The sequence below is a fragment of the Rattus norvegicus genome, chromosome 8, assembly GCF_036323735.1.
Source record: "Rattus norvegicus strain BN/NHsdMcwi chromosome 8, GRCr8, whole genome shotgun sequence".
NCBI lineage: Eukaryota > Metazoa > Chordata > Mammalia > Rodentia > Muridae > Rattus > Rattus norvegicus.
The window spans coordinates 104,258,701-104,275,902 of NC_086026.1; the positions used below are offsets into that span (position 1 = coordinate 104,258,701).

Genomic DNA, 17,202 nt, shown 5'->3' on the forward strand with positions numbered 1-17,202 from the left:
GTTGACACCTCATTTGTGCTGTTGCCCTTCCCACTCCAAGGTCTCTGCTGCGAGTGTCACCTCGGAGGCAGTGTCAGCTGTGCCCAGCCTCTCACTCTAATCACCTCCAGATGCTGGTCCCTCCATCCTCCTCTGTCAACAGCGCTTACCACTAACAGTCAGTCCAGTCATTTTGATTGATCTGCTTATTTTGGCCCACTGCCTGAGCAGGAGGACTTTTAACCTGTCTTTTAAAGCTAAGCCATCTAGTGAGCTTTCAATAAATTAATGGATACGTTTGTGGAAGAAACTCTAAGAGCCAAGCTCAGAACATTGAAAGGAATCTTCTGAGTTTGAAATGGGAAGTGGTTGGATGTATAGGTCACTGTCAGTAATTAGATGCCTCATGACCCTGGAAAGGACAGGGACATGAAGTACAGACCAAACACCAGGTAGAATTTCTTTCTCCCTGTTCACTGAATAATCAGGTTAATACTTTCCTGAGGACACCAAGAAATGGTTTTGTAGAAAATGTCATAAGGTGTAGGTATTTTAGGCTGGACGTTATTCAAAGTAATAGCTTCCTTTAGGAAAAGGATGGAATCCACATGTTACACCATGTTTATTAAATAATTGTCCAGAGAATCCTAGAAACTCATCCTGGCATTTGATAAGACCGATCCTTCCTGCAGGTTCCTAGATAGCTTCTCATGTGAGCTGTGTTTTTTTTTTTGCATCCCTTCAATTCCTCTATTTCTTTTTTGGATTAAAATGTCTTAATTTTATATGCCGCAACTGTACTAAGATTCGAATACAGCTGCTGCCCTTCGAGCACCAGAAGTTTTTGTTCAAAGCTGGAGGGTAAGTGGCTTCAGAGACACAGCTGTTTCTCGAAGGGAAAAACACTTCAGGCTGTCTTGGATTTGAATCAAATTAGCTAAGGTGGAGTCTATAGCTTTGTCTGTTGTACACAGGACTTCTGAGCACTTAGAGTGTGGCAGGCTCAGTCAATATGTACAACAAGCATAAATGTGCCCTCTGTCTCAAAGACTTAACACAAAAAAAGCATCTCATTAGTAATTTTAAAATAATAATAAAGTTATTTTTATGGTGCTGGAGACTGAACCCTGGGTCTTAGCATGCTAGACAGTTGTTGTGCCCCTGAAATATACCCATGGGACATAGTTTTTGACATTAACTACATGTTTTAATATTACTCACCCAATATCAAGTTAATTAAATATACTATTAAAATTAATTCTACCTGTATATTTTACTTTAAAACATGACCACTAAAAACTGTAAAATTATGTGTGTGGCTTACATTACACTGCTGGACAGCATTTCCATAGAGCAATGTCAAAGGGGAATGTTGTAAGACAAATATATAATCCATAATAAAAATTAGCACAACAATCTAAAATTAAATAAACCAATCAGACATGGTTACAGGGTATGATGGTTGGAATGAGACCGGTCCCCATAGGATCATAGATTTGAATACTTGGTCATTAGGGTGTGGTTCTACTTAACAGAGATTAGGAAATGTGACCTTGTTGGAGCAGGTGTGGCCTTGTAGGAGGAAGTGTGTTACTGGGGGCCGGGGAGTGTGTTGGCTTTGGGGTTCAAAATGCTCCAGACCCAGTGGCTCTCTCTCCTCCTGCCACCTGATGATCTAGATGTAAAACTCTTAAGCTGCTGCCCCAGCACCATGTCTGTGTGGTGCCATTCTTCCTGCCATTATGATAACGGACTGAACCTCTGAATGTAAGCCAGCCTCAGTTTAAGCATTACCGTGGTCATGGTGTCTTTTCCCTGGGCATCTGGTGGATTACGGCATTTGCTGAAATACAGATGATTTATATTTTGTGAAATTGAACTAATACGTCTGAAATTTTATTTCCAAATTTTTTCCAGTCTTTTTTCTCCCCACTGGATTTATACCCATGCTTCAGAAGCAGTGAGAGAAGGGTTGATTTTAATACCATAGCTGTGCCTTCCAACCCAAACCCTGCAGCCTCTGACCACGGAAAGGCAGCTTCAGTAATCTCCAGCCCAAGTCTCTCAACTGATTCTCTCCTCAGCACAGCATAAATAAAAAGGCCTAACAACCTCAGACCACAAAGTGTGTGTGTGTGTGTGTGTGTGTGTGTGTGTGTGTGTGTGTGTGTGTGTGTGTAATAGATGTTACTGGTCTTATTTATACAGTTTACCACAAAACCAGCAAATCTAACAATGTTAGACCCATTTCAAAGTGTATTGAGACATTTCTATTTCTGAGTTAGATAAACTCAATATCAACAATAAATGTTTATATAAAAAAACTCTTCAAGGGGTTGGGGATTTAGCTCAGTGGTAGAGTCCTTGCCTAGGAAGCGCAAGGCCCTGGGTTCAGTCCCCAGCTCCGAAAAAAAGAAAAAAAAAGTCTTCAATAACGACCACCCATGTAGTCAGTTGGAAAAATCTACCTCACAACTCTTTTCATGAAGCTTAGGATTTATAGTGAGCTGATGTACCTTATTGGATCAGTTCTCCAATTAAGCAAGGAAACACACAGAATTCAATATCATTCATTATTTGTCATTGTCATTGCTAAATGACATTTAGTGACTATGAGTAAGAAAGTACCCACAGATGCCTCAGAAAACAAAGGGCTTGCTGCTCTGGATTGCACAACACACAGGTGGCTAATGAACAGAAGAAGAAATGGTGATTCTTGTTTAAGACTGTACGCCGGATAGGATGGGCCCATGCTGAGGTCTGCACTCTACCTGGGCTCCATGAGCCTCAGTTTCTCCACTTATACAATGGGGATAAGATTTATTTAAAGGTTTGTCTTTGAGAGTAAATGAGCCAATACATTTTTTAGTTGTTGTTGTTTTGTTTGTTTTAAAGATTTAATACTTTATGTGAGTGCACTGTAGCTGTCTTCAGACACACCAGAAAAGGGCATCAGATCTCATTTCAGATGGTTGTGAATCACCATGTGGTTGCTGGGAATTGAACTCAGGACCTCTGGAAGAGCATTATTTTACAATGACACTGAATGGAGATGGCATGTTGCTGTCACTGTAATAAGATGTGAACAGTTTTGCTTGGTTCTCTGGCAATAGTGCTGAATTCTTCATCCTTAGTGGATTCTGTCTTGCATGGCTGCTTTCCTTTGACGGCTGCACGGTTAAAGTTGGAAGTGTTAGGTGTAAAATGTGGTGATTTTACTTTAAGAAACAAGTAACACTTTCACTTCTGTTTCTACTGAGAGAAGATAATGGTTCTTAAAATTAAATTTAGACATTGTCATTAAATTTAGATAGTATCATTTTACCCCAAAGAATCTAGAATCATCTGCAAGCATAGCAAGAGCCTTTATCTCCCAAAAACTTTCCAAATCTTGTAAAAACTTGCCCAGAGTTGAGGATCCACTGTTATTGTCAAGTCATCTGTTCACTTCCAGATAGATAATCAGATTGTTCTTTCTGTCTGTAATCAGAACCCAAGAGTGATCCACAGGTGATGTGTAGGTGCCATAACCCTGCCTTCTTTCTTAGTCCAGAGCCATGCTCCCTGACACCATGTCTTTTGAGCTTTGAAGAAATGAGGTCACTTCTATAGGAGTAACCGCTTTCTGGATGGGATGGGATGCTCCCTGCTGCACCACTGTTTGTCTCAATATATAGTTCTCTAAGTGACAGCTCCCCCCCCCCCCCCCCCCCGTCAGGCTCGTCTGCCACACTTCCCTATAGCCTGGGTGTGTTACCTCCATTAAAAATGGCAAAATATTGGTTTTTGTAATTTTACCCTTTCTTCAAAATATTTATCTATAATTATTCTTGTAACTAAACTCCGCTATGTACTTATTCTAAGCCATTTCTGATATATCAAACAGGATCACGCAGACATCCTCTGGACTCTTATTGAAAAGAACAATCCATAAATAAACTTCCATTGTAACCATGTATCAAATTTAACCACATACACACAATTGCACCTAAAAATACTAACAGCAATGTTTGTAGTAGGTGATGTTCCTGCAAAGCCCTCGTCCCCAGAACCTACTAACATGACTGCATTAACTTTCATGGCTCAAGAGACTTTGAACGTGTGATTATGTTAAGAACCCCGAGTCGAGGAAATCATCCTATCTAACCACATGGGAATTTACAGATTGAAGCCCCCTCCCTGGCTTTGACTGGAGGAGATGAGTGCGAAAAGGAAGACCTAGGAAGATACAATGTGGTTGCTGCAGGTGGAGGAGGGGTGGAGCCATCCAAGGGATGGAGGTGTGGATTGCCAGCTGGAATGCTTAAAGAAGCTGGTTGCTCCCCTGAAGCCTTGTGTTACTTTTCTATGACTCTGAGGAAACACCAGATAAAGACATCTGAAGGAAGCATGGGCTTAGTTCTATCTTATACTCTCTCCATAGCAGCAGGAGTGTGAGGCAGCCGGTCACATATCACCAGTCCTATGGGACTGGAAGTAACCTCTGGTTATGAAATCTGAAGGCCTCGCACACGTTATCTGCTTCCACCAGACAACTCCATCTCCGGACAGATTCTATAGCCTTCCATAACAGAACCATGAGGTGGAGACCTAGGGTTCAAACCCTGGAGATTATGGGAGACAATTCCCATTCAAATCACCAGCAATGACTGTAACCCTGCTTTAATTTTTATCCTACTGTAATTTGTGTTAAGAGCCACCTATAGAATTATAGGACTTTGTGTCCTTTTAGGACACTGAAGTTTCAGCTTGCTATGGTATTAATTTAATATTAATGCAATTCTTAAATATCAGTCCCACGTAATTAGGTTAAAATGTCCCAAACTGCCCCATAAAACGTACTCTTGCTGCTTTCTTTGATCAACAAACCAGACAATATGTGCTCATTGCTTTTAGAAATGATTTTAAAAATAATAAAATTATAGGATGCTTTTCTAAAAAGAGACTTTAAGGCCTGTGTAACCGTGCACTTTTACATACAAAGCGCACACGGAGGTTTAGAGATGGGTAATTTGGCTCTCCAACCATCATTTGCAAAGCTAGCATTACTAACTGGAAGAGCAGCCAGGCCTATAATCCGTCACTAGGGAGTCAAGTGGCAGGGTGATCTGAGGATCCACGAGTGCGGCCTGGGCTCCCTAATGAGATCTTGTATTCAAAAAAGTGTTCCTATTTGTAAGAAAATGTAGAATCACCTTGAAAACACCTTTGGGTGTACCTACGAAAGTGGGGGATGTTTCCAGCGAAGCTGGGAAGAAAGACTTCCTTGAATGTGTGACACTCCTCCACGGATCCTGGACTGGATAAAGGGAAAACCAGCCAAGCATCAGCATCTGCCTCTCTCTACTCCCTGACTACATACAATGTCACCAACTGCTTTGTGTTCCTGTCATCGTGACTTCTCTGCCATGATGGACTGATCCTTAAACTGTGAAACAGAATAGACCCTTCATTGTGTTGGTTGTGTGAAATATTTTGTCCCAGCTAAAAGAAAAGTAACTAACACAGTATTACAGTTAGTTTAGAGGGTCCCTGGTGGTAGACAGTGGATTCTGGGAGAATGGCAACCTTAGTCTGCTTCCTCTATCCTTTGTTGTGCCATTTATTATTTGCCTGACCTTCCTAAGATCTTGGTTCCTAGGATGCCCCCAGCAAAATCATGGGCTCTATGTTGTTCCTACACAAGGAGCTTTCTGTACCATGAATAGTGTGAGGATCTAGATAGCTATAGTTGCTGTAGAAGAGGCTTCCCATGGAAACTGGAATGAATATAAGAAAACTGTGTGTTGTAAATCTGTGCACTTTGGACCTCCATGATAGGAGAGGACAGAGGTTGATGTAGAGCTGATGTTAGCGAACTTGACCTCCTGTGGTCTAGAGGCTTCCATCTGTCCTGAGAGGTAGCCATACTGTTTTAGCTGCACACAGTGCTGCTTACAGAGCTGCTTACACAGAGGGGAGTCCCACACTTTGAAGTTCCAGGAAACAAAGACAATTAAAACACAAGATTTCCTAGCACCCAAGGAAAGGAAGATCATTCCAAACAAACAAATTGCATGGCCAAAATACCAATTACTTCTTGGAAGGGAGGATAAAGAAAACCAAGTACAGATATGACCTACGCTTTTTTCCAAGTAACAATTGAATGGAAGAGTAATATCACCCATTATAACGAAAGCCTGAATTGGTGGCAGGCTGTATAGAAAAAAAACTGAGAAATTGAAAGGTGAATTAAAAAAAACATTGTGTGTGTGTGTGTGTGTGTGTGTGTGTGTGTATACACCACTTTTATGCACGTATCTGCTTCTTCCAGAAGAGAGCATCAGATCCCAAGGAGCTGGAGTTACAAGCAGTTGTGATATGCCCATTATGGGTGTAAGGAAGTGGACTCAGTGAAGCAAGCACTCTTAACCATTGAGCTATCTATCTAACCCCATAAAATAACATTATAATGTACTTAAATCATGAAGGTAAAACCAGAAACTGAATGGCTAAGGCAAGAGACATCGCATTAAATATGAGAGACAGCATAGGAAAAGTTCTTTAAAGAATCCAATAATTATGCAAACTAAACATTCTTTTTTTTTCTGGGCTGATTGAAAAGACTCAACTAGTCAGATTAAATCCATTTGAACCCATCTAGTTTCAGGCAGGATTGAGGAATCCTAAAGCGTGTAACCAAGCAGCAATCTGAAATTACACAGGAAGAAGAGAACACCAAGTAAGGCAACCACATACAAATAGAAAGGAAAAGCAAAAGCCATTTATAGTGAGTACCTTTAATGGTCAAATTTACACCCCCTACAATCCACCCCAGAAGAGAGGCAATCAATAACTGTTCTTACTGTGTGTGTTTGTGCGTGTGTGCATGGTGTGTGTGTGTGTGTGTGTGTGTGTGTGTGTGTGTGTGTGTAACATGGCCAGCTGCCTCCAGTTCTTGCACTGTGACTTTCAATTTCCTGCAGTAAGGGACTACCTGGAATTGTGAGCTTAAACTTAGCCACTGTCCCCTAAGGCACATTTTGTCTGGATATTTTATCACCTCAAGAAAAATGAAGCTAGGACACCATTGAACTTCCTTTTTGTAACATTTGGTGTTAGAAGAAAAAGTATGCTGCATGGTAGTTGCTAAATATATGTTTACAAATTCAGGAAAGCAGGAAGAATTTGATTAAAGGGTAATTATGCTGGGTGCCCTCAATAAACTCTTTTAGAATTAGCTATAATAGAGAAATAAAAAGTAATGGATTGAATAATGTAACTAATCAAAATGATATATGAGATATTTAATAGGTCTTTACCTTCCTAATGAAAAACTGCTTTTTGTTAATCAACAAAAAATTTCAAAACTTGGCTGTGTATTTTGCCACAAAGGAGCATCAACAGATTCTAACAAGAATGAAGAATTTGCTAGTAACACTCTCTAATTGCCTAAGACACAAAAGAGACAATAGAATTCTTTTGACATATTAAAAGAAATCGAGGAAAGTATTTAATGTCTAGGATGCAAAGCAAAGGGGAACATTGGAGCCATACCTAATAGACACTCAGATGAAACTTTGTGCTATTAATTATTTGTGATTGAAGAAGAGGCTCCAACTATTAGAAATATAGAACTTAAATAGGAGACCGGATAAAGAAAAATCAAACTAAATAATTTTTAGAAAGGGGGTTAATAAAGACAGATGAGTAATTAACAATGAAATAAAAAATAAAAAAGGAACCAAATCCAAACAGTAATTATGTCCAGGATGAACTCGGTGAGCAACCGGAAGGAGAGGTGTAACGTGTGTAGGAGTCACCAGAGACACGGAAGAGAAGGACAAAGAACAACACCTAGTGGACAAGAGTCAGATCTTTAGATGGTATAAGGCCCAAAATAATATTCTAGGCAATGTGAAAAAAAACCTTTAACCATGAACAAAATTACAATAAATTTCCCTGGTAATAAATAAAAATCTGGAACAAAAGGCTCAAAAGATAATAAAATACCTACCATTGAAAAGGTACCACGGTCAGATGGTTTCATAGCTGAACCACATCTCACTTTAAAAGCAAAGAACTCTAACAAGACTTAATTACTGGGAGCCATGTGGAAGCACGAAAGCCTCCTGTTTATGCAAAGATGGTGGCTGAAATCAAACTGCTGGAAAAGAACCGAGGCAGTAAAGTGGCAAACCGCCTTACTCAGACTTCAAAATACTGTCGCTCAAAATAAAACATCTGCAAATAGAAGCTAGAACTGTTAGTAGTAAAAATTCAGGGGCTCCTACTGTATAATGTTAAGTGGACTGGATATACAGTTCTGAGGAAAACACTTGCCCATCATGAGCAAGGCCCTGGGTTCAGTCTCCAGATCCGCAAAAGCAGACCACCACCACCGCCACCACCACCACCACCACCATCGCCACCACCACCACCGCCGCCGCCGCCGCCGCCGCCGCCGCCGCCGCCGCCGCCGCCGCCGCCGCCACCGCCGCCGCCACCACCACCACCACCACCACCACCAACCACCACCACCACCACCACCAACCACCACCATCACCACCACCACCAACAACAACACCACCACCCACCACCACCACCACCACCACCACCACCACCATCACCACCACCACCACCACCACCACCACCACCACCACCGCCACCACCGCCAAAAACAACAACAACAACAACAACAACAGCCCCATTAACTAAGATTAATACTCTATGGATATAAGACTGGCAGTCCTCATAAAATCTACCAACTTAAGTAGTAAACAGAACACAATATTGAACATATTAATGAGATAAAGGCATTTGAAATCATGCAGCAACATTAAAGATGAATTAGAGGTTTAAATGAATTAAAATAATTTTAATGTATCTCAAAGCATTTACCATAATCTAATAGCAGATATAATCATTTTTAAATAACTGCTTGAAACTGGATAATTCCAAGCTGCATTCACAGCCAACTTTTTTGAAAGCAATGGGTATAAAAGAAGGGTAAGGAATACGATAGAACTCTAATGCTTTGGCTTATCAATACCTCTCACTCCTGGGTCCTTGGATATTGAGAACACGGCCCAGTGAGTCAAGTGGGAGGAAGCTTGTGGAGTCTATCAACATGGAGCAAACTGCTATCCATGATCCTGTCAGTTCCAAGTAACACAGCAGTGAGTATCAAGGCATAAACATCAACATTTCCCTTTCTACCTTCCCTTTGACCTTCCCTTGGACTTCCCCATTGGACAGACAATTGGAAACCAGGGCCAGGAGACTCACTGTTGTCATCATGTGGCCAGTGTTCTCTGGCAGAGAGCAAGGTAATAGAGCTGGCTGATGATCTGGAGGGACAGATGTAAAATACTGGCACAGCGTTCCAAAGACTGAAATGGGGGAAGGGTGCAAGACAAAAGTCACACATAGTAGAAATCAAGGAAAAAAGCTACCATCTTCTGTTAACATTTTACTATATAAAACAGCTATTACATTACATGTAGCGATCTGTAAGGTTCCTGGATATACGATAAATACACAACACCTACTAGCTATAACTTTTTACGTTGTGCCTGATGGTGGAAGCCTGTCATCCCACTGACTGCACAGGCTGAAGAAGATGGATCACAAATTCAAGGCCAGCCTGGCCTACAAAGTGTGCTCAAGGCCAAGCTTGTGCAACTTGGAGAGACATCATCTCCAAATGAAAACTGCACAGTGCCGGGGATGTAACGCTTGCCTAGTGTGCATGAAGCATGGGGTTGAAGCCCAAGAACCGCCTCCCACAATGGCCACATAATATCTAGAAGGCAAATGCAATATCTACGAGATCTGCACATACTTGGAGTTAGTATTAGTATCAAAAATTGTAACTGTCACTGTAAGCAGATGAAGAGATAAATCCTACGGTACGAAGTTCTAATTAGGGACTCTTTCTTTCACTTGCTACTAGATGGCTTTAAGACTGCTTTTCAGTAACAAGATCCTTAGCAAGCTATGTCAACCCTGATAGTTTTGATGTTTCTCCCCAAACATACTAATGTCAGTCTTTGGATAACAGTCTTTTTGAAACCTTGTATGCCTGGAAATATTTTACTTACACCATCATACCACAAGAGCAATTTGGTTGCATACAAAATTGTGCATTCAAAGTTACAGTTTTTCCCTATGGCTTTATGTTGAAATATTTGAAGTTTAAGTATGTATCTCTTTGCATTTGGTGTTTCATTTGCATCTGTGATTCCCATTATCCAGATGCCATACCCCTACTTCTTGTCTCCTGTATCCCAAGATTTTCAAATGTATTCTGGTGTTAAATCTTCCTTCTTCCATTTGGTAGAACTCCACAGATGAATGTCCATTTCCCTGGTTCCCTTCTTCAGCTGTATCCACCGATCCACCTTCCTACATCATTCTAGTCTCTGCTGTGTTCTTTCTTCTAACTCCTAATTTTGTTTGACATTGATCATTTGATGAGTCTCCCTCTATCTCTGTCCCTGTCTCTCTATCTCTGTCTCTCTGTCTCTCTGCCTCTGTCTGTCTCTGTGTCTCTGTGTGTCTCTCTGTCTCTGTCTGTCTCTGTGTCTCTGTGTATCTCTCTGTCTCTGTCTCTCTGCCTTTGTCTGTCTCTGTGTCTCTGCATGTGTCTCTCTGTGTCTCTGTGTCTGTCTCTCTGTCTCTCTCTCTGTTTGTGTGCCTATGTGCCTGAGTATGCATACTACAGTGCACATGTTGAGGTTAGGGGACAACTTGCAGGAGCTGGCTTTCTCCTTCTTTGTGGGTACCAGGGACTGAACTCTGGTGACAGGTGCCTTTACCAACTGTGCCATCTTTCGGACAATGCAATGTTTGTCTCTTGTATTTCTATTCATCTATTTTTATTCCCTCATCTCTTTATTATTAAATAATTTAATCATTAAATAATTTAATACTAAAACTCTGACATAACCACTCTAATACTGTTTCTGCTTGTTGCTTCTCTTTGTTGTTATTGCTCTCATAACTCCTTAGGAAATATCAACAATTAGACTGAGCAAGTATTGTAGCCCATCAACGTGACTACAGCTAATCACTTTCACTTGCTAACACTTCTCTAGCCCAGTTACCTGGGGTAAGTGACTTTCAGAAGCCATTAGCCCTCATGTCAGGAGGGGTGGATAGGCATCTGACATTGAGAGGACAAGGAGGCTGCTAAGCTTTGATGATTCAGAGGACAGCAGCCCCTAATAGATACTTCCCTGGTGTAATGGTCATCAGTCCATGGTTAAGAAGCCCTGTACCGACTAACTGTATAGCACAAGGTTTAGAGCAAAGCAGCATTGTAATCTGCTGGCCAAGGATTTGTAAGTGAAGTCAGTTTTCTGAGTCCATTCCTTAAGCTCTAGATTTCTCGGTAATGCTCTGATCTGAGTCGCGTGAACGTCTGTCCAAGTGCCTAGCTAACCGTGTGTGCTTACACAACAGAGAGCCAAGCAGTGATTATTCCAAAGAAATAGAAGTCACAAAGGCAGGATTCAGTGAGCTTAGTTGTTTTTGTTTCTTGATTCTTCTTTTCTCTGCTCCCTTCTTCCTACCTCCAATCACCTGCTATTTATATACAGCAATTCCAATCCGCCTTCCTCCTCCCTAAGATTTCTCAGGGCTTTTTCTTACGTTTTTTTCCCCAGTTCTCTATAGACTTCCCCATCATTGGTTTTTGGGCATAAGCTTGTAGCTTATGTCATACAATGGCACGTTGCCCCAAATTAATGTAATATACTTACAAGGAAAACATAGTACTTTCAGGTTGAAACTGGGTAAAATTATCTGAAAGTTTACGATGTCAAATAAAAGCAAAAGAGGACTTGCCTAACCAGTTGTAAGAATATCATAAAAAAAAAATCATTGTAATCAATCCAAATGGGAATGGCCCAGGATAGAAAAAAAATAAGAAAAGTACTCAGCATAAATTAGAATTTGAAAGAAATGAAAATACAGTAGATTAACTAAATGCTACTTGCATAACTGATTAGGTATACCTTTAGAAGGTGGTTTTTATAAAAAATGTACTTGAATTAAAAGATAACGATCAAGTAAAAACTTCACAGAAATTTATAAATTAGTCTCCATAAATTATGAGTATAAATTGACCCTCATAAAAATGGAAAGATAATTTATAAAAATACCTATTTAAAAAGGAATAAAAAACTTCACATGGGGAAAGATATAAACAAAATCAATGGACAGGTAACATATTGGGAGAAGTAATTTACATGCAGATGATGATTCATTACTCTCTTTGCAGTGATAATTGGCACTAAGTAACAGAAACTCAGACACAGACTAGGACCAGGCAATCTGTAAAGGATCAAACCTACTTGGCCACAAACATGAGAAGTTGTTCAGGTTCAAGGGAAGTCGTAGAAATGTACAATAAAACAACAGCCTGTCATTTCACCCTGCAGTGCTTGGCAGCACTAACAACACTAACAGTTGCCATTGGCAGGGATGCAGGGAAGCTGAGCTTCTACACATTTCCAGTGGAAATGCAAATCATTAAGAGACTTTTGGAAAGCAAAAGCATCACTTATCGAAACTTCAAACGCACAGGCCCTCCTGACCCAGCAAGGTGATTTCCGGAAGTCTAATCCATACAAGTTTTGTTTTGTTTGGTTTGGTTTTGTTTTATCACTAGCTCTTAATGGTTTGTGAACAAGGATATTTATCACAATATTCTTAAGAGGACAGATTGAAGAAATTGTTAGACTTCTACAGAACTTCATGGAGTTATTAAAAGGATAAATTAGTGATCTTCCTGTTCAGACTTGAGGATTTCCTAAGAGGCATTTTCTCCCCACTGTGTAAAGTAAGATGAATAAAAATGTATATAAAATGATTCAAAATGTTTAAATCAATGTTATACCCTCCTGTATGTATCTGGAGGCTCCTAGCTCTTAAGCCTATGTTTGTGTATAGTATATACTTGACTTGGACCTTGAATGGGACTCAGGAAAGATAGACATGAACACTGTTTTTTTTTTTCCCCATCGCTCTCTTGAGGCCCCAGGGATTGGGGAGGCCTGGGTGGGTGTGGGGTGGAGGACATCTTCTTGGATGCAGGGGGAAGGAAGAATGGGATGAGGAACTATGGGAGGGGGCAACAACTGGATTGCAAAAAACAAGTAATAAAAAACAAACAAACAAACAAAACATCCTGGAGGATCTAAAGGTACCTGATGTGTATTCTGATCAGTAAACAACCCACAGAATGTAGACTGGGTCACACAGGGTGAATACCGCTAAATTACAGGTTTCTCTTGAGAAACTGAATTTGGAAACATTGTTACAACTCATAATAACAGGAACAAAAGGCAAAAGTCAAAAAGGCTAAAACAAGAGATGCCTTCAGTATACTTAGAATCAGGTAAACTACGGTGAACTGAAGGTTTGAGGGGCCGCAGACTAAGGGTGCTGAGCAAGGCAGTTGGTAGAGTAAGGGAGACGCAGCAGTTCAGTTGGAGAACAACCACCTGGCCCAGGAGACAGAAACGAAAGCACCAGGCCCTCACACGACCTGTGTGCTCAGCCACACCTGGTTTGTGCACATCCCCAGAGTAGACCTGCTGTCTCTTGAGCTCTCTGGACTGTGTCTCTATGCCTTGCTGTTCCCAAAGTGAAAATGAAGAACTGAATTACATGCTTTATAATCTGGAGAAATTCTTTTCCTGAGGCTACTCCTTGCCCACCAGGAGATAAAAACCTGAGGTATTCACGTTGCCAGCAGAGACTCACGTGAGTAAGGAGCACCTCCACTCCTATAACAGAATCAGCAGACCCAAAGGCTGGCTCTTTGAGAGAATCAACAAGATAGAGAAACCCCACCCAAACTAACTACACGGCCCAGAGGCAGGATCCAAATTAACAAAGTCAGAAATGAAAAGGGAGACATAACAACAGAAATGGAGGAAATTAAAAAAAAATCTTCAACTCCTACTCAACAAAACTGGAAAATCTAGATGAAATGGATGGTTTTACCAAACTTAAACCAAGAGCAGGTAAACTTTCTAAACAGACCCATATCCCATTAGGAAATAGAAGTCAATTAAAACCTCCTAACAAAAAACTAAACAAGGGCTGGGGATTTAGCTCAGTGGTAGAGCGCTTACCTAGGAAGCGCAAGGCCCTGGGTTCGGTCCCCAGCTCCGAAAAAAAAAGAACAAAAAAAAAAAAAAAGAAAGTAAAAAACTAAACAAAACAAAAACAGAAACAAAACAAAAAAGCCCAGGGCCAGATGGATTTAGTTCAGAATTCTACCAGACTTTCAAAGAAGACCTGATACCAATATTCCTCAAACTATTCCATAAAATAGAAACAGAAGGAACACTACCTCATTCATTCTACGAAGCCACAATTACTCTGATACCTAAACCACACATGGACCCAACCAAAAAAGAGAACTTCAGACCAATCTTGCTTATGAATATCAATGCAAAACACTCAATAAAATTGTTGCAAACTGAATCCAAGAACACATCAAGACCATCATTCACAATGATCAAGTAGGCTTCATCCCAGGGATGCAAGGTTGGTTCAATATACAAAAAAATCCATTAACATAGTCCACTATATAAAGAAACTAAAAATAAAAAATCGCACGATCATCTCCTTAGATGCAGAAAAAGCATTTTACAAAATACAACAAAGTATTGTAGAGATCAGGAATTCAAGGGCCATACCTACACATAATAAAATCAACTTACTGCAAACCAGCAGCCAATATTGAATTAAATGGAGAGATGCTTGAAGCAATCCCAACAAAACTGGGGACAAGGATGCCCACTCTCCCCATATCTATTCAATATAGTACTTGAAGTGCTAGCTAGAACAGTAAGACAATAAAAAGAGATCGAGGGGATATAAATTGGCAAAGAAGAATTAAAAGTATCACTATTTGCTTATGATATAATAGTATACATAGGTGACCCCAAAAATTCTACCAGAGAACTTCTCCAGCTGATAAACCACTTCAGCAAAGTGGCAGGATATAAAATTAACTCAAATAAATCAAAATTTCAATTTGATTTAACATGTGACTTCAACCACACTCTCCCCGACTTGCTGAAGACAGGTAGCTGACCTTAGAGAAGAGGCATAGAAAGGGGTGTCTTTCTCACGTGCCTTATTTATCACTCACTGGATATAGGTTCTGACATCTCCAAAGTGGGGAAAGCAATAAGTACCCATTTTCTGTGATTGATGTAAGCCCCTCTTAGAGTACCTATATAGGCTTGACATGTGAGATTTTTCAAGTGAGACCCAAACTTCATTCCACAGCATCCATCCAAAGCCTCCTGGGGGACAGATTATGTTGCCTGGTGGGCTAGATCTGGTTCCTTTCCAAAGCTTAGATCTTCAGGTAACCCATGTGAGCAAGAGAATCTCATGTGAGTCTCAACTTGCAATTGGCAGAAGCCCCTTTACAAAATCTCAACCGCCAGGGGGCGCTAAGGCCTTGGGGTCCTTTCCATGGCTTAATGCGGGTGAGAGGTGAGAGAGCCTTGCAACTAGACACGTGGATGAAGACCACAGAGCTCCCTGTAGGAAGGCTCCTCTTTTTCAAATTACGATTCACCGTCTGTTGCAAATGTGTGTGGTGATAATTACAAAGAGGAATTTAGTGCGAAGAGAAGCTGGCGGGACATACGCGGGATTGTAAAGTTGGGAAGAGAGAGAAGATAGGACGTTGGGTTAGAAGGAGATGGGAGAGGGTATCAAAACTCAAAACCTTGTTAAAGCAAATAGTGTGTTTGTTATGCTAACGTGCCCGTGCATGTGTAAGCTTATCTGTGTGCTTGAAAGGAAAATTACATAGAGAAATTAAGCAATCATTTTTATAGCGTGTTAGTAAACCACCATGAGCTGTAATAGAAAAGATCTTAAAACACAATGTGATATTGTGCATGTCATGAAACTTAAAACAGAATCAGCAAATTCGCATATGACATGTAAGTCACACATCTTCACTTTCTTCAGCAGCTTGGATGTGCTAAGAATCCAAATTGCCCAATGGAGCCCTGAGCACTGGGTATGGGCTCTCATCAGGGGACTACTGGCCCCCATTAATTCAATTTAGAAAACTCGCAGTGGCGTTATCCCGCCCAGAGACTAAATTAAATGCACGGATTTAATTCACTCACTGAAATTAGATGTCAACAGGCATTGGATGCGGAAGTCAAAGTCTTTTTGCTCATGGTTAACTGGACCTATGTGACATGTGTCATAGACTGGCGCTATTTCTTGTTATTGGGAGCTGAGAGACCCCAGGTCTCATACAATTCCTGCTTCAAGTACATAGGGCAAATTCAAGCTGGCCGTGTAACCTTTCTAGGCAGTATTTTCCGTGTGTGTTCCTAGAACAATGTGATGGCAGCTAAGATCACTACCTTTGCAGTTAGGATCATTCCGTTTTAAATACCCGAGACTTCTCAGGAGTCTGTTAATTACAGATTACTGGGGCCTGCCTCCAGAAACCCTGATTCCGTAGGTCCCCAATGTTCCATTTCTGACAGGTATCAGTGAGGAATGGGGATGCTGCTCCACCAAGCCGACAAATTTAAAACTTGAGGAATAAAGTATTTGCTTTTCTGAGTAAAAATGGTTAATTGTAAAATGAAATAAGTTCACTGTAAGGATTCCCATTAAAATAAATATCTGCGCAAGCCCTCGTGGGACATATGTACAGTTTGAAATGTGTCACACTGTCTTTCTTACTGTAATTATAAGAAAAGGTACTTTTTTTTTCCCATATCCATTTTCTCCTAAGATGATGTAAACTTTTAAAGTCTTAGTTCCCAGGAGCTTGGTGCACGCAGAAAGCCGGACAGGGTATACAGCTCAGTGGTGGAGTGCGTGCTTTGCATGTGTAAGGCCCTGTTTCTATCCCCAGTACTGCAAAAACAAATAAATAGAAATGAAGAAATTGATACGTAAATAAAAAGTACTGCTGACAATGTCTGGAACTAGGTACTGTGGGCGGAGGAATTTTGTTGAGTGGAGGGGTGTTGCTGTGAGTGATGGTACTGTGAGTGAAGGGGAAGTGCTGTGAGCAGAGAGGCGGTACTGTGCGTGGAGGGGTGGTACTGTGTGTTGAGGGGCGGTACTGTGCGTGGAGGGGCGGTACTGTGAGTGGAGAGGTGGTACTGTGTGTGGAGGGGTGATACTGTGCGTGGAAGGGTTGTACTGTACGTGGAGGGGTGGTACTGT

General features: G+C 40.9%; 1 protein-coding gene and 1 long non-coding RNA gene across 3 annotated transcripts in view; one reads left to right on the top strand and one right to left on the bottom strand.

Annotated features, from left to right (window-relative positions):
- LOC134480215 (uncharacterized) overlaps positions 1-9,131 on the bottom strand; it is a 66,264-nt gene extending 57,133 nt beyond the window's left edge. Inside the window, exon 1 of the long non-coding RNA XR_010054450.1 lies at positions 9,011-9,131. This is a non-coding gene — a long non-coding RNA (uncharacterized LOC134480215). The remainder of the gene's footprint in view (positions 1-9,010) is intronic.
- Positions 1-17,202, top strand: part of Slc9a9 (solute carrier family 9 member A9) — a 563,666-nt gene that overhangs the window by 146,422 nt on the left and 400,042 nt on the right. The gene's annotated exons all lie outside the window — the stretch shown is intronic.